Source organism: Epargyreus clarus, unplaced genomic scaffold, assembly GCF_041222505.1.
Source record: "Epargyreus clarus isolate Ecla_fem2 unplaced genomic scaffold, WU_Ecla_fem_2.2 ptg000011l, whole genome shotgun sequence".
Lineage (NCBI taxonomy): Eukaryota > Metazoa > Arthropoda > Insecta > Lepidoptera > Hesperiidae > Epargyreus > Epargyreus clarus.
In genome coordinates this window covers 7,944,325-7,963,185 of record NW_027332219.1, presented here as the reverse complement: position 1 = coordinate 7,963,185, position 18,861 = coordinate 7,944,325, and the positions used below count along the sequence as shown (strand labels likewise).

Below are 18,861 nucleotides of genomic sequence, written 5' to 3'. Positions count from 1 at the left end.
CGCCATGCGAGTCGTCTGTACTAGAATTATCCTGTGAAAAGATCAGCAGGTAGCCCTAAGGTGTACATAACAACGTACACAGGTAAACGTGACCGTGCGCGTGTACACGTGAGCGGCTCGCGGTAGTACCACTAACGTGATCGGTTGGGTTAGATGATGTGTGTATGTATTAGGGTTGACAACTTTAGAAAGAAATAGGAAGAAATATCAGTTGCTTTTTTTTTTAAATTTAGGGAGTAGTAGACGAGCAGTGTACACGTGAGCGGCTCGCGGTAGTACCGCTAACGTGATCGGTTGGGTTAGAATGTTAGATGATGTGTGTATGTATTAGGGTTGACAACTTTAAAAATATAGGAAGAAATATCAGCCTTTTTTTAATATAGGAGTAGTAGACGAGCAGTCCACCTGATGGTAAGTGGTTACCGCCACCCATGGACATCTGTAATCAACACCAGATAGGAATAGATATTCCTACCTACGGTCGGCCACAGATGCGCCGCTACCCTGAGGACTAAGCTGGAACGCCTCGGAAAATGATGTCTCCCTTACCACACCCTTCAAAACGGAACACAGCAGCGCCTAACACTGCTTATGTACAAATAGGTGTGGCGGTGGTGCCGCCGGAGTCAAACCACAAAGGTGTCTACCACTTTCAATATATATATATATATATATATATATATATATCTGTATTATATTTCGTTTCAATGTTGTTTTTATGCTCTGTACACAAATGTGTAAAGTAAATAAATAAAGTATATTCAGTTCTGAGACGAAAAACAAGCAGTATTTTTTAATAGGTTTTTTTTAGTGCATTCCGCGCAAGTTATCAATTTAAAGTCTTTTTAAAATCTTCATAAGCCTCCCCACAGTCAAAACTATAATTAAAATAAATAAGAAGCAAATTTCTTATTAAATTAATTGAAGCTCTAATTCTGTCTTTCCGCCACTGTGCATTGGTTACTGAAAAAACTGTTTCTGAAAATGCAGAGGTAGCGGGAACTGAAAGGAGATCGGATGTAATTTTAGGAATACATATTTTTAATTCGTCAAATGTGTTTACTAATAAATATTTTCACTTTTGATGATGACAACAGTATTTTATATGACTTTAATTTTGTTCAACACTAAAATATGTTTTGTAAAACAGTATAATACTGTTTTTAACAGTATGTTTGGCAACCCTAGTATATATGTGTGTGTATGTATGGAATGCGAGGATAACTAGGAGAGGTTAGTATAAGAATCGTTTATGTACATCATAATAAAGAAGTGTAGTACTTAAGGGAACGTGTGTAAAGGTCTGAAGGAAGGAGGAAGGTTAGTAGTAGATGAAGTAATCAAATAGGTAACGATGCCATTTAGTGTTCTACCATAATCCTCTAAGTAGGTGAATATTTTATATGATTTAATATCACACAATGGCTAAAATTAACACGAAAGGAGTTAAAATTATTATAACTGTTACTAACCTACCGAAATATAACCAAATATATACATACAATTATAATTATTATATTTTACGCAATTATAATTTTTTTTGCCATGTGATGTGATATTATATAACCAACTGAAAGAATAGGTGTGCAGCAACTGTTTAAATAGACTCCTGATGGAAATCAATTTAACAAATTAACTAAAATTCAATTATTTGTCAGATTACAAATATTCAATTGTTAGCCAGCGACTTATGTTTAGTGTTAGTAAGAATAATTATTATTAAATAAATTATATCAAATTATTAATAATTTCTATTAATTCAATTCATTATAATTCAATGACGACCCATGTGGCGGAGCGGTAACCATGCCGGTCTAACGCGCAGAGGGTCCCTGGTTCGATCCCCGGTCAGACAGATTTTTAAATGATAAATTTAGAATTCAGTTTCTGGGTCTGGGTGTTTGTGTATTTGTCTATGTGTGTGTCCATGACACCCACGACACAGGGAATCCTAGTGTAGGGCTGTGAGTGTAGAAAGCGTTTTAAATTAAAAAAATGTAATTAATTGACTTTCAAAAAGCGGTTTATGTGGTCCTATTTTGAAGTAAATATTTTGATTTTGACTTTCATACAGTATGTGAACTCCCCATAGCCCATAGCAGAAAATAGTGCTATTTAGTGAACACTACTAATTATACATTAAAAATACCTCAATGTTATTTTATCTAATCTTAATCTGACCAGTAGGGGTGCAGCGAACAGTTCAAATAAATAAACGAGGAAAAAGTGTTAATGAATATGTATGAAATTATCACCAAACATATGGCGTTTCCCCATGGGACACGATAAGGGCTTGGGGCAGCGTTATCGCGACAATGTGGTTAAAACAACATAGGACGAAATGGTCAACGGTTTTCATACATAGATTTAAAATGCTAGATATGTTGCCAGTTAGAAAAAGAAATATGTGACAATGGTCACGTCGGCAATAGTTTTTTATACTTGACATTGAAGGTGGTAGAACCCTTTGTGACCACAACTACACGCCTATTTCTACCTAATAACAGCAGTGTTAGGCGCTGCTGTGTTCCGGTTTGAAGGGTGTGGTAAGGGAGACAGACGTTTCCGAGGCGTTCCAGCTTAGTCCTCAGGGGTAGCGGCGCATCTGTGGCCGACCTCAGGTAGGAGTATTTAATCCTATCTGGGGTTGATTACAGATGTCCATGGGCGGCAGTAGCCACTTACCACCAGGTGGACTGCATGCTCGTCTGCTACTCCTATAGTATAATATAAAAAAAAATGTCGAACTTTTCTCTTTATTGGGGAAAACATTGGATAGATTGGATAATAATAACCGACGATAATGTACAATCTACATACCTGTTAAATCGCGCTCTCATAGCAACAAGTGTCTTATATACTTGGCAGCAAGTGATGTTATTAAATATGTATATATTTTTTTAAACATTATTATACTTTCACGATCATTAACATTATCCAATGGGATAATGTAGATGTTGACAGAGCCCAGCAGTGGGACAGTAATAACTCTCCTAGTTCCCAGGGTCCTAGAGCCTAGCAGAGGGATAGTAATGTACTGCCCTAGTGCTGGGCACGGCCCTCTCAGACTCAGAATAAAAATGATTATGCCATAGTCCACCACATTGGTAAAATCCGAATTGGTATACTTTACATCCCAAGATGTTTTTCTTCATCGTTAAAACGAGATAATTCATTTGTAATACACACATAACCATAAAATTTTAAAATGAAATATAAATTTTAGTAGTCTATGAAAATACAGTGGTTATTATTTATTAACAAAATCCATACGTAGTTATTGCATAGTGGATGTGTATCGATCGATTGCAATAGGCGACCTTGCCTGCGATCCAGCTATCTCTTTTTCGCAACCGGTGTTAGAGAGAGAGGCAAAATGCGGAAAGGGGTGAATCGAACATAAGGTAATGGGTGTATCTAGGAACACAGTTTACCTTTATGAAATGCAAAACTAATAATGCGATTCGAATTGTGTGAAGACACTCATTTTGTTTTGTTTTTTTCGTATAGAAAAAGAAATGTTATCCCTTGAAACGATTGCTTCTCCAATGTTAAAAGGATAATGAAATCATTTGCAATAAGTTAGGGTTTCGTACTAAAAGGGTAAAGAGTAAACCATATTGTCAGGTCTCCACTGTCTGTCTGACAGTATCAGTACTGACTTTATCTCTGTAATAGATAGACATTTGATATTGTTACCTTGTATTGCTGCGGTCGTTATATCACCATCCCCACCCCATCCATATAAGAAATATGTGATGATTATTTTTTAAAGTCATTACAACTGGCCACCTAAACTAGATTGCGAAGTAGATAGCAAAATGTTGGATCTGTATTCTGTAGGTATGCCAAAAAGTTTGTCCTTTCGACACCACCATTCCACGAAAATAATGTCGTATAATGTTGCCAATAAAAATAGTTAAATTAGAATACAGTTTGAATCGTATAATTTAACCCCAGTTCCAATATTACCCTAACTATTTCTTTGAGGGTGATAGAACCCAGTGGTTTTACTCCGTAGGCACTTGTGCCTAACAACAGCAGAGTTAAGCGTTACTGTGTTTATTTTGTGGGTGTGATATTGGAGACATACTACACCAAGACATTCCAACTTAGCCCTCAGGGGTAGCAACGTATTATACGTTCCTACTCCCATATTAGAAAAACTAACTCATTACAGTTAGAAGCATATCTAGCGATTTACGTCAATCCAAGCATCAAATACGGCCAATGTAAATAAGTTGGAAAGTAAACATAACGGCTCAGTCACAATTTGTTTAATGTGGAATCGTTAGTTATCTTTTCAATTAACACGGACTTGCTAATTGATGGTCGGCTTTCGTTACACTAATGATAGATAATGATTGTGCTTTTTATCGTGGTGTCCCGTTATGGTTTCGAAATTTGGTTAAAATATAAATTTTCATGATTTAGCAATCTGTTTTTATAACATAGGAGTAGCAGACGAGCATGCAGTCCACCTGATGGTAAGTGGCCACTGCCGCTTATGGACATCTGTAATCAACCCCAGATAGGATTAGATATTCGTATCCTATTTCTACCTCATAACCGCAGCGTTAAGAACTGCCACGGTTCGGTTTGAAGGGTGTGGTAAGGGAGACATACTTATCCGGACGTTCCGGGTTAGTCCTCAGGAGGAACGACGCTTCCGCCTCGGGTATAATTCTAATCCTTGGGGCTAAGCGCAATCTCTGCGATTTTTCGACGTTTACATAATTTACGAGTAACCCAAAGAATTGTGTCATTCTCTATTTGAACAAATGACGAATTTTCTAGTGGAGTGGAATCTTTGGTGGTGTGTTACCATCCTACCACCTAGAATGTTACCATCCACTTAGAATGGTGATGTTAGTCCAGTTGTAAATTTTACGAGGCAGATGTTTACGTGTTTGCCTAATTTATTACGTACCACGTAATTCATTGACGTCACATCAAAATTACTATTAAAATTTAAACGCGATGCATTTTAACGTCATTGCTCATTACGTTATTATTACGTTTTTTCAGCTCTGCATGTGCATAACTTGATTCTTGTATATAATACATGCACATATAAATAAATTGGAAGAATTTGTTTGTATTGTCAAAATACTACATTTTTACTAAACGCATGTGAAAGAATATACGGTAGTTATAACAAAATAATTTCCCAATTGCGAGTTGAGTCGCACACTGAGGGTGCCACCAGATTTTGATTATCATAGCAGCCATCGAAGTAAAAAAATTGTGAAAATTTGAACTGTAAAAGAAAAAAACGAAAATCGCCGAAAAATTGCGTTTTGTTAAGAAGTAACATTGTGACGACTTTTATTTTTTAAAATATTTAAGAGTTCTGCTCAAAAAATACCATAAAATGTTTCAAGTATTTATACTTTTAACAGCGGAGATAGCTCATCGTGAATAAGAAGTAACGTCTACGTGTAGAATTATGACGTGCTATGACGTACATTATTGACAATTCGACGCACTTCGACGCTGACGTGGTTCTGTGTAATTTTAATACGAACATTAGTTGTGAACTAACAGATAAGGTTGACTTCGTAATCTAGAAGTTACCTCACGGTAACGTCAGCTGCTGATTACGTCTTGACGTCCGAAGCCGGCGTTGTATTGTATAGAATGTTAAGGCGTTAACTTATTCGGATGTATTGTGACGTCAAGTTTAACATAACTTTACTATTATTTCTTTAACATAAGTTTTCAATATTATTTCATATTCATTATTATAATAAGTTTTTAAGAGTATGTCATTTTCTGCTAAGTCTTTCGTGGATCATGAATTCCTGTCAAAATCTGTTATTCCATTTTCAAAGCTAACTCACAGATATATTAATATTTTGAGAACCATGTTTTTACAGAACATACAAGTTTGGGACAAAGATTCGTAAATCAAAGATGAATACGGATCAATCTTATTTAATGTACCTATTATATTAATAGCCAAGTTGAGTTTGATTATTTCTCGTTAAAGTTTGACACAAGAGATTGTAAACCTGAACTGATTAGTAATAGCTCTATCCATTGTTGTAAAGAGCTCCCAGAACTTAATATTTTCATAGCCGTCCCTATATTATTAATATAGAATGTTGACTCGGGTTATTCCAGAAAACAAAAATGTAGGTAAAGTCCATTCAATAGTAGATTAATCTATAATGTTAATTCTTAATATATATGTCCTTAATATAAATTAAGCAATTTTGCATAAAAAAAAACATATATGTTTAATTTTCCTTATTATTATAAATAGAAGCGTATTTAATAAAACAATTAGTTTAGTGAAATTAACGAGGTGAAAAGTGCGGTTAAAAATTGGTAAATGTACCAGGGCACGATGACGATGTAGGAGGTAGTCCCAGGACGTCGTCCGTCGCGTCGGGTCGTCGACCCCCGAAACTGGCGCGTAGCGGTGCCCGGTCGTTACCCGCCCGTCCTTCGTACGAAACTCGTGACCTTATGTCCACCTGGTACTTCGATGTGATATTTTTTTCGATTATAACATACATACGTTTAATATTTACATATAAAATGTTATATTAATACGTTTGTAGGACTCGTTATCGACAATTTGTTTTGGTTTACGATAATTGTTATCACGGTTTTCGTATTTCACTGATAATGTTGTTGTGATAATGGAGTGATGTGCGGTTTCGGTCGTGTCATGATTCATTGAACGTAAAAATATCGTTCTTGTTGTTATATTATTATGTTGTGATGATTTGTTCAAAAGTTGAGGAAAACAATTTTTGTGTTCTTAGAATACAATCATTAGTCAAATAGAACAAAAACTTAAAAGATTGTTATGTGGTTTGTCTACCGGATGTTATTGACTACTTCTATTCAAAAACATACTTGGGTATTTTGATTTTTTTGGACAATACCTATAGTTTTACTAACTTTCGCGACCCATCCAACGGTGAAAAAAATTCCAAAGCCCATATAAATCAAAGCTATACTAGGTATACGTCAGCATGACATTCCGAAAACAGAGGTGGTATTCGACATGGTCTACGCCACAGATACCGGAAGGAAACAGATGGAGCGCACACACATAGAAATACATTCTCACACTATCAAATGTACTTCTATGGGCGCTGAAGTTGCTAACAATTACTTCAAAAACTTATGAATAACCGATATTAATGCTGTCATACCTTGTACTGTATATCAATATTGTGTGAAATTATGTTTTATGTAGTCACTATGTAGTTTACCATAGGAGATAAAATGTTAATCAAATTACTCTCTAATGTAAATTGTATAATAAAAGTTTTGTAAAAAAGATGGTTATTGACCTTTAGTAATTAGTTTTCGAAGAAGGCTACTCATTTCGAAGTCAGACAGACACTTATTTTTACCCGACCTCATAAATGGAGGTCGTACGTTTGCCGTGTATTTTTTATAATACATAATGATATGTATATTTTATATTAATTATATATTTGCAATTATGTTTTGTGATTTTCTGTTTACTTGGTAGGCTTCATCATTATGTTAGGAGAAATCACAACAAAATTCACTATTTTTAGTTTTTTCCCCAAAGTATCTGTTTCCTAGTAAACGAAACATTTTTGGTGTTCTGTGTATTCATATACTGTTAACGAGTCAAATAGAAAAATCTAGGAAGCTTCTTAACGCCGTAGGACATGTTTATTCAAGGGTTACCAACTCAGTCCTCAGGGGCTTAGGGGTCGTCAGATTTGTGGTGAAGGTAGGACTTATTTTATCTGGGATTGATGACAGATTGGGCCGCAGTGACCACTTATTCTTCAAACCGGAACACAGCAGCGCTTAACACTGCTCTTATTAGCAGAAATCATAGATTAGTAACGATTACTCACTCCTAACAAGAAAATGTGCCCAGTTTTGAGAATTGAAATAGTTGCGTAAAAAAGTTTAGCCACGTCTCCGTGCTAAAATGTCCCTAAAATATTTGAAATATTTATTTATTATGTAAATTACGCAGTATTAGTTATATATTCGTAAATTTTCCCTAAAAATGTTTTTATTCGTCAAGAATTTAAAAAAAGAACTTACTAATAAGCCGTTTGTGGCTTTATTCATTTTCAAGGCGGCGAAGTATCTTTACTAATCTATGGCAGAAATAGATATTTTCCCATCTTTTTCGCATTCGCTCTATCTATCTTTTCTTTATAATTTGTGACTTTTGGGATCAACGTACCCGTGTACTATCGGCTATCGGGCGTATCTCGTTCGTTACAACCGAAACTGAATTAAGGCCATTCGCTAATTAAGTTTCAGATATTCTTTGTTCGTTTTTATTGGTTCGTCATTATTGATTTTTTTATATGGTCACTAGTGGTGCCCGCGGCTTCGTCCGCATTTTAAAGAAATAATATGACATACATAAAACAGAAAATTTGTACCTTCATTGCAATGACATTGGCGCCATCTGTCGAAAATTTGTCTTATCAACTTCCAAACCTTCGTGGGTTCTTGGACAAAAACTTTGTTAAAGATCGTCACTTGATCAAATGCATAGTTTCCGATTCTATAAAACTGCGATGGTAGCGAAGTCTGTCGAATCCAATGTGAAACATTCCAAAATCAACAACTACTTACGAATTAAAAATTAATTAAAAAACCTTTTCCCACGGACTAAATTGTGAATCTAAACCATTCTTAAGTCCCCTTGAACACACACAACAAATTTCATCAAAATCAGTCCAGTCGTTTAGGAGAAGTTCAGTGACATGCACACACGCACTTAAGAAATATATATATAAAGATTTGTTTTTGGTACCTGTGGCAGGATTGAAGAAGATGTAACCTAAGTACTTGCTCGGTTAAACCATACTACTTCATAGTTTATACCTTTCAAAATCCTTATTTCAAGAAGAAAGTTTTAATTAACATTGCATTTCAAATAGGGATGATGACGATCATAGATGTATGTTTTAATTTTTTGTAATCATAATATATTTTGGCACTCATTTTTCGCAAAGTAAGGAATGTATCTAAATGTCGTCACATTTTAAAATAAACACCCTATGACATTTTCTATTACACGTTGCAATAGTTGTAAAGAAGACTCGTTTTTAACTATAGGATGTTACCCCATTAACCCTGAAATTCAATCACTGTTGTACGCATCTCGAATAGGGTTGTCAATGTTTGTTCTGATGGTTAAAATATTTATTATATATTTTTTAAAGTATATGATAATTATATTATTACTGTTATTCCACCAATTGACATTAGAGCAGCGTCGTAAAGTGCGTACCAGACCTCCCCTAGTAAGGAGTTGTGTTGTGTTGTAAGGAGGAGATATCCATGCCCAGTTGTAGGGCAAAAGGATGAAAGCCAGAAGCAGCGGAAATACATTAATAGATTCTTGTATTTACGTATGAAGATATTTCACATACTGGCTAACAAATGTGGTACCCATCTTACTAGGGAATATCAAAGCATCTGTAATCTGATTCCAATATAACCCCGTTTCTATAGGATTGTTTGCAAATGTGACTATTTACCATCAGATGGACTACATACATCCTCGTTTGCCAATTCAATTTTATAAAAAATATTATAGTACGGTTGGCAACCCTATCGTCGAGGTATTTTTCTTTAAGGGTTGCAGTGCGTTGACACCGGCCCACCCGCGCTCGAGATAACGTGACATCCTACAATGTGTTTATATTCCCCGTTCATGTTACCCGGGGTCAGGTTCAGTACTCTGTCGTGCCAATTAGGACCTCTCTGGTTTGGTACCGATGTATTAGTAAACGTCATGTCGGGATATCTTTTCGTATTGTTGAATGTTGTCATTATATTTAAAAGACAAGTTAACTTGAGAGATGATATATAAAATTCTCGAGTCACAATGTTAGTTACCGTACTCCTCCGAAACGGCTTTACCGATTTTCACCAAATTTTATATGTATATTCAGGTCTGAGAATCGGCTACTATCTATTTTTCATACCCCTAAGTGATAGGGGTTGTTCACCCTTAACATTTTTTTATTTATATGGCTAAACAACGTTTGCCGGGTCAGTTAGTTTTTTTTTATATAATTTTGGTTTGGATGACAGTACATAATGAGTCATTGATGACTTAGTGACATCCTTCTAAATCCAATATCATGAATTTTGAACGATATAGTTTTCTGAGAAAATTATAAAAACAAAATGATATAATTAAAAATTTGCTTAAGGAAATCTTCTTAAGGAAGGAAGGAAAGTTTCTTATAAATTATTAGTAGGTACAGCACCATCAACGTAGATTTTGAAAAATAATTTAAACGAAGTACTAGAATGTTTTAGGGTATATATAGACTATTATATAGGCCTTATGGAATCGTAATAAGACCTTTTATGCAGTCCGGAGCAAACAAAGGAGGCTACCCATTTTTGTTAGGGAACATACTGTGTAAGTGTTCTCAAGGGGTTCTTTTGTGTTACAATATCGATCATGCGGGTAAATTGAAATGTACATGTAGTACCTTGTTTGAAGGTGGTAGAACCCTTTTTGGTTCGACGGATGCACCACTGTCACATCTCTTTCTGCGTAATAACAGCAATGTTTAGCGCTTCTGTGTTCTGGTTTCAAGGGTGTGGTGAGAGACACATATTTATGGAAGCCTTCCAGCTTAGTCCTCTGAGGTCTTACGCATCTGTGGCCAACGTCGCGTAGTACCCTTATCTGCAGTGGCCATTTACAATACGAGCGGCAGTGGTCACTTATATTGAAGGTGGTAGAACCCTTTGTGGTTCGACTCTGGCGGCACCACCACCACACCTATTTCTACCTAATAACAGCAGTGTTAGGCGCTGCTGTGTTCCGGTTTGAAGGGTGTGGTAAGGAAGACAGACTTTTCCGAGGCGTTCCAGCTTAGTCGTCAGGGGTAGCAGCGCATCTGTTGCTGACCTCAGGTAGGAATATCTAAATTCTTATCCTATCTGGGGTTGATTACAGATCAGGTGGACTGCATGCTCGTCTGCTACTCCTATAATATAAAAAAAACCCATCAGATAGACTGAATAGGCTGAACAAGGGTTCAGCCCATTAATAAAGATATTCATAAATATGTAGGTCTTGGGGCATGCGTATTAGTATTAAAATGAGGGAATTCATTCAAAAAATATAATGATTTATGTAGCAATACTAGCATTTACAGCCACTGTGTGTATATAATAGTGGTTCCGGTAACCTAACATCATAGTATCAGTGTCTCTCATTGTGGTACAGTTATAAATAACCGAGGAGTGCGCGCTAAACCTTGTGCGCGTGACATAGTGCGCGAAACCGCCGCGCCGTGCGCGTATCGCACTTCCGTTACATTGCGTTAGTAATGTTAGTATGATCTGTACAGTATCGTATTCTTGAGATGATTTGCCATATATACATGTATAAAATATGTTTACATAAAATAATATAGCCCTGGTTAAACATTGATTTTTTTAATTGAAGTTTTAGGACAGTGTAATTTAAAGGGTGGGTGGTGTGTAGTAGGCTCTATCGCAGAGTATATAAAGAGAAACAAAAAAAAATTAATATAAACCTCCATGATAATAAATTTACAAAAAAAACTTTTTATTCTAATGGTGATTATGTTTTGTTTCCGTCTATAACTAGGCATAATTTTAATTAAGAAAATTATATATTTAACCAATACTTAATTATGAAAATTATTAAAAATAATGTACAGATTTTAGATTGTAGCGAGCTATTTTTACAAATCAAAGGGAATCTGAAATACTTTTATGGTATTAAAGGAATCACGGGGAAAAAGATTGGAAAACACTGCTATAAGTTGATCTCAGTCAAAATCTATCGTTCATTGTAAGAATATAATATATTGATACTTTTGCTATCATCTTAGCAAGCCCAACGACCTCTCAACCCACAAGTTCAAGCGTAGGGTCCTTCACGTGCGAAGGGTCAGGTCAGGGCGTCGCTCCTGCTCGAGATGGAATCGAACCCTGATTTCTAATCAATTAGACTCTTAGTCTCTTTTATAATATAGAAGTAGCAAAACAAGAAAACAGTCCATCTAATGGTGAGTGTGGCCTCTGACGCTCATGAATTCTTGTGATCAATCCCAGATAAGATTAGATTCCTACCTGAGTTTGGCCACAGGTGGTTGCTACCCCTCAGCACTAAGTTGAAACACCTCAGATAAGTCATCATTACCACACCCTTCAAAGCAGAATACAGCAGTCCTTAACACTGCTTTAAATGATAGATTGGGGTCTCCAGAGTCAAACTAAAAATATTTATCTTACCTTTAAATCATGTAGGTAGCTATTGAAGGATTTTTCTGAAAGTAATATAAAAAAAATAATATTCAAAAGCTTATTTTTTTTAAATATACATTTTTAATTTAGGCATTTCGTATAATCATTACTATGAAATATTACAAATATTTTAGTTGGTACAATAATTGCCTGAAAAGCTTATTTCAAAAACTTTTTTAAATATACATTTATTATTAAGGCATTTAGTATAATCATTATCATGAAATATGACAAATATTTTGAATGGTACAACAGTTGACTGACTAATAAACACAGCCTCCGTGTATATACGGCATGACGGAGATATATCTAATCCAGTTAGGATTGACGCCCTCGTAAAACGAAAGGACATGGACCCTTTTAACGTTGAACTGTTGAACTTGTCGACGTTGGGCCCATTGCTCTCATTTTCTTATACTGTTAGTTTATACTCTGATTACATTGGACGTCCACTATCCAACGATATGGCATTCTCTATTTGGTGCCATTTAAATTTATTATTTTTATATGTGCAATGCGGTTTTATCAACGTTCGAAGTTAGTTAAATTTGTATAAAAAAAAACTTTTTGTAAATTTGACTCGCACTTTCAGAAATGAACACATTTAAACAATCCCTTTAGATTTGTAATAACAAGTAACGGAATGCCAGATTGCTCAATTTTATTTTAGCTATCTTTAAAATTCTAGACATACTTACGAATTTATTATGAAGTACTCAAAGTAACGTGACATTACGGTTGGAAATGTATTACAACATCTGTTTAAACAGATTTATTTAAATAAATACAGAATTTTTTATCACTTTGTCTGAACTACTAATTTGCAAAACCCTCCGGAGGACTAAGTCCCTATGTAATATTCCCGACACACTAAAATTTTATTTATTCGCAAAGAATAGTACTCAATTATTAAGAATTACTTTTCCCACCTGTAGATCTGACCTAGAACAACAGATATTAGATGCGACCTTTCAAGTACAAACTTCTCAGAGGAACGCCCTTACGCACCGAAGGACATAGACCTACGTGTACTCGAACTTGAGACTACGCAAGGGCATTGGGCTCTGCAGGAATCACGTCGCGTTTTGACAATAATATGAGTTTTGTTAGGGCAGTGGGTCTTTGAGATTTCTCATGTAGAAAAAGATAAAAGATAGGCCTAAAAGATATCTAATAGCCCAAATTATAATTACCCGATATTAATGTCCAATGTTGTAATTGCGGGAAACGTATCTTTTTTAATTTTCGTTGGTAAATGTGCTCTATATTCGTCCATAAGTCTTATTGGCTTAAATAGTTTATTTTTTAAATCCCGAAAATGAAGACGAAAATTATAAATAACTTTTTACAAGCTTGACAAAGCATATTTATGTCCTTCACAAAAATTAATCAAGGACTTTAATTACATATTTCAATGTAAATTCATTGGATATCAAAAAATGACCAAAAAAATAAGCAATACACAGGATAAAAATCCTACGCCCTCTAACTCAATGTCACGACGAAATCCATACAACCGCGAGGTAAACAACCCCGAGAGAACATCTGCCCAGCGGTGGGTGAAAAAAGTTACCACCTGGCCACGCTGCCGTGGCGGGCTTAGCTTTGTTGTCATGTGTGAATACTGAATACTAGCGGACCGTATTTGGAATCACATGATTATTTATGTGTGACATCAGATGTTATCCGAAATTAACGAATAATTAAAAAAGATCACGAAAAGCACGTTACTTACCTTTTACAACTAGATTTATTTGTTAATTATTTTTGTAAATAAATGTGAGCGATCAATTGGTTTGGATTATTTTTTAAACATAGAGGCCTATTTTGATACATTAATTATATATGATAAGAGCTAAAAGATACCTTTTTCTTTTCATTATTTTATTTAATTATGATAGTGTAACCTGTAAAGGAAACTTAAATTAAAAATTCCCCAGCAAAGACAAATAAATCAAGCTGTAAAGGTTACAAAGCAGAAATAGCATGTTGGTATCTATGTTTAGTAAGTAGTGTGCGATAAAGTTTTATGGTCGTCTGCTGTAACTCCACAGACTGACATAACTCCGGTGTTTGTTACTAAGCGAAAGTTATTACTACAATAGTGTCTATCTGTATTCACAAATGTGTTGTCTTCGTGTTTGTTTACTTTGCAACGAAGTTTCATACACTATCCGTTGAAACAACTAGGTACATCGTACAAAGCTAACATCACCAAAAATTATACGAAACTACGAATTTCGTGTATGTAGACTTGTTCCAAACAAAGTCTCGCTAAAATTTGTTCTGCCAAATATATTTGATGTGTTGTATATAAAGACCGTACGGTTTAATCGAATTATAAAAAAACATGTTATAATATTTTTAGGCTTGCAAATAAACACTAACCTTCATACGGCAATAGCACCTTACAATAAAACCAGACTAGACTACAATTTTTATTTTTAATACATTTTTAACGGTCAAGGGTCAATATAAGGTGCAATGGGAGGCCCATTCCCATGGAATCAAATTAAAAAACAAATTTTAAGCGAATAAATTTGAATACGAAATACCAGGGCTTCATGAAATAATAGCAAGTAGACGTACTTCCTTTGCATTGTTCCGTCGCGGTGTCAACGCCCCACGGGCAAGCATGATTAGCATATTATCAATTTGGCACTCAAAAATTCGTGTTTCAACGACGGCGATGGGTTGCCACTCATTATGTTAGGAGACGTTGAGTTACTTCGGAGTTACATCGGAACTCAACTTATTTTTAATTTGATAATGAAGTTTTAAACGAACTTGCATCTTTAAGATTTTCTAGAAAGGTACCAAAAGATCGAAATAACCACAAACGATTTTCAAAATGTTTGTCTGTCTATTTGTTCGGGCTTATTATAAAGGCATCTTTGAGGATGCTACATTTTATTTAGATAATCAACATCAAAACAAGTGTCTTGTTGAAATGAATGTATATCACATGTGTGTGCAGCTGCCAGGGAAATTCCAGCTGAAATTAAGACAATACAGAAATATTTGTAAAGATTTGGTACATACTCAATTTTAAGATTTCATATTCCAAATTTATTGCGTATAAAAAATCATTACTACACGCTTTATTCTCAAATGAATGACAGTGTAGTGCTGGCGCCGTCTGCGGGTATTCTGGGTATGTCTGGGAGTATTGATAGCTAATTTTAGTTCATATTTTTACCTGACTGCGGAGAGTAATGTTTATCGTGCCTGTATGTATAGAAATATATATTTGTGTTTGGCACGCCCTGCAATCGAAATGGCTTGACGGATTATAACATATGATTTTTTTTTCACGAGGGGGAAACCTTCAAAAGGTAGCCGATGCCGTGTGAGCGACACAGGGTTATTGTACTCTTACCGCACTAAAACCCCCCCAGTGGCCGTCCTCGGCGCTGCATAGAGGATTCCGGGATCTCCAAAGGAACGCAACCGGAGTCCTCTTAGCGCGTTGCCCCGTCAGGCCGGGTGGTTCGAGCTCGCCCTCTTGCCAGCCGCGATCCCAGAAGCCCCCTTTTAGTCACCTCTTCTTTTCCCTGAACTACAGGGACAACCTATGAGATGCCGTTGGTTTCGTCTAAATTGTGAGTAGGAAAAGGTATATTATTAAGCAGTCTTTTTTTGTTTTCGTAATAATTCTCTAGTTAACGTTGCTCTAATCGTAGGTTCATCTGAAATTCTTAGGGTTATGTGTAGGTGGGATCTCGAAAACATGGCACAATCGTTAGACGCATACCGCCATTTTGTTCATTCACGTGATGTCTCAAGTTCAATGCTCGTCCTTGTCAGATCATCTGTACGATTAGTCGTGCAAAAACAATTCTGTTTTCGCAATGAAGTCAGTTGTTTATAATGAATTTGCAAACGAGTATGCAGTCCGATCAATGTATGTATTGCTGTCATAGAAAATTCGATAAACAGAAAGCCTTAACTAAATTCGGCCGCAGATGCCCCTCATAAAACTAAAGATTCACGTTCGTTATTAATAATCTATCCAATGTTTTGCCTACCAAAGATCGACAATTTCTTCATACTAGACATTGCTAAATTATGGCAGATAAGGTTAGTTTCATTAAGTCGCAACGCCTCATGTAAGTGGCTCGTCATCATCACACCTTTCAAATCAGGACACAGCAGCGCTATGCGCTTAACTCAGCTGTTACAAAGCAAAAACAAGTGGTGACATGAGTCAAACCGAGAAGGGTTCTACAATATTTTTGTTTTTTATAATATAGGAGTAGCAGACGAGCATGCAATCCATCTGATGGTAAGTGACTACTGCCGCCCGTGGACATCTTTAATCAACCCCAGATAGGATTAGATATTCCTACCTCCGGCCACAGATACGCCACTACCCCTGAGGACTAAGCTGGAACGCCTCGGAAAAGTCTGTCTCCCTTACCACACCCTTCAAAACGGAACACAACAACGCCTAACACTGCTGTTATTAGGTAGAAATAGGTGTGGCGGTGGTGCCGCCGGAGTCAAACCACAAAGGGTTCTACCACCTTCAAAATTTAATAATATTCCAACGTACCTGTTAAGACGGTACAGGTAGAAAATAGCACAGATAAAAAGCGGGCGCCAATAATCTCCGCAACGCAACTGATAACGGTCGGAAGTTCAACGACCAATGATTATAATCCTAACTATTTGTATGTAAGGTTAACAAACTAAAAAAATCTCGCATTAAATCTGGTCGCACATTTTTGGTAAGGACAGCGTGGCATACTCAAAATATTTTTTAACTAGTTTCTTTGTCTTTTTTTTTATGTGAATAATCTTAGCCTATTACTGTTTCGCAAGAAAGTACGCTTATGAGCAAAATAAGTAGCAAAATAAACTATATGACATAAACATAGGTGTTTCACTTAATATTTGTTTACTTTTTAGTGGATTCACAAATGTTTATCGTTTGCCCGTTATTATTAATCAATCTATCCAAATATATACTTATACCAAAGGTCGAATCTCTGCCTTAATGACTGAATAAAAACATTTTAATAGTTGTCGGTTCATGTATTCTTCCATTTTCCTTCTTCGTTTCTTTTTGTAGTACTTAACAATAGATCTCTGTATTCGATACACAATATAGAGGTAGCTTATTTGTCATTTAAACTGGCCCTTAATCCCCCAGTCTACATAAATTAGAATCTAAGCCGCACCTTACAGGACAGCTGCAGTATGGGACGGTAACCCGATACATCCGGCGGCAGGAACCTCGGGGCTATTAAAATGAGGTCCCGAAAAAAATAACTATAATGTGTTTACGGTGTACTTGTCGCGTGGGGTCAAAAGTCTTGAGCGATTTTTTTTACGTAATGCATGTTGGGACATGGGCCCTACGTTATATAGGGTGTATGGGATACATACTTATACAAGGTGATCCAATTTGGTCCTCAGGAGAAGCAAAACATCTGTGGCCGATCTCAGATAGGACTCCAATTTTATCTGATGTTAACTACAGGTGTAACTTTTTGCTTCATTTTTGCCTACGAATGATCGAATTTTAACAATTACTGTCTACTAGCACAAGCAGTGATAGCCTAGTGGTTATGAAACTCGGCCTCTCAATCTAAGGGTCCGAGGTTCAAATCCTAGGCCTCTTTAAATCCACCTCTGATTTTTCAAAGTTAAGTGCGTATTAGAAATTAATTATCACTTGCTAAACGGTGAAGGAAAACATCGTGAGGAAACCTGCATACCTGGGAGATTTATAAAAAAGAAAACAAAATCTCAAAGGTATGTGAAGTCTACCAATACGCACTTGGCCAGCGTGGTGGACTATGGACTAATCCTTCTCATTATGAGAGGAGACCCGTGCCTAGCAGTGGGACAGTAATGAGTTGATGATGATGACTGTCTACTAGATTATTTCAAATTTCCTTCAACCTTTGGTATACAAAATCTTAGGTAGATTGATTATTAATTAAGACGTATGTTATACTGGAGTTGCTAATTCACAATCGATACAATATAATAATATAATGTTAATTTTCAAATAGATTGTTCTAAATAGAAAGTCAAGCTAAATATAAGTTCACCATATTTGGAGCTATTTGAAATATATATCGGAATATTTGAGCTTATTAGCTGGGGGTTTGAAAGTTCGTTTGCTGTTCCATTACTGAAAAGCATTTAACAAACCAATATATGGTTCATCAGATTGTTCTACGGAAGAACCACCGTCTTACTCACAGATATCTGAGTCATAGTTCGTGCCTGTCAACCATAGACTTAGTAACACATTAGACATCCAATGAAACTTTTAACCGTACTAAAAGTGTTTCATGAAATTAAATCAAATCAAATAAATAATCAAGGTTTCTGACATATTTCGAATAATCGCCTATAGCACAAATGTAATTCGCCAATTTTTTATCCGATTGCAGAGGGTAATGTTTTTCAAGCCTATGTACCTATGTATGTCTCTGTATGTGTATCTAAATATATATAACTCAAAGGTGACTGACATCGTGATCTATCAACGCACAGCCCAAACCACTGGACGGATCGGGCTGAAATTTGGAACACAGTTAGGTGTTATGACGTAGGCATCCTCTAAGA

The 18,861-nt window shown here is 35.9% G+C and overlaps 1 protein-coding gene across 2 annotated transcripts in view; it reads left to right on the top strand.

The window, feature by feature from the left end:
* Positions 1 to 18,861, top strand: part of LOC140745939 (ribosomal protein S6 kinase alpha-5) — a 133,785-nt gene that overhangs the window by 31,102 nt on the left and 83,822 nt on the right. The window lies entirely within an intron of this gene.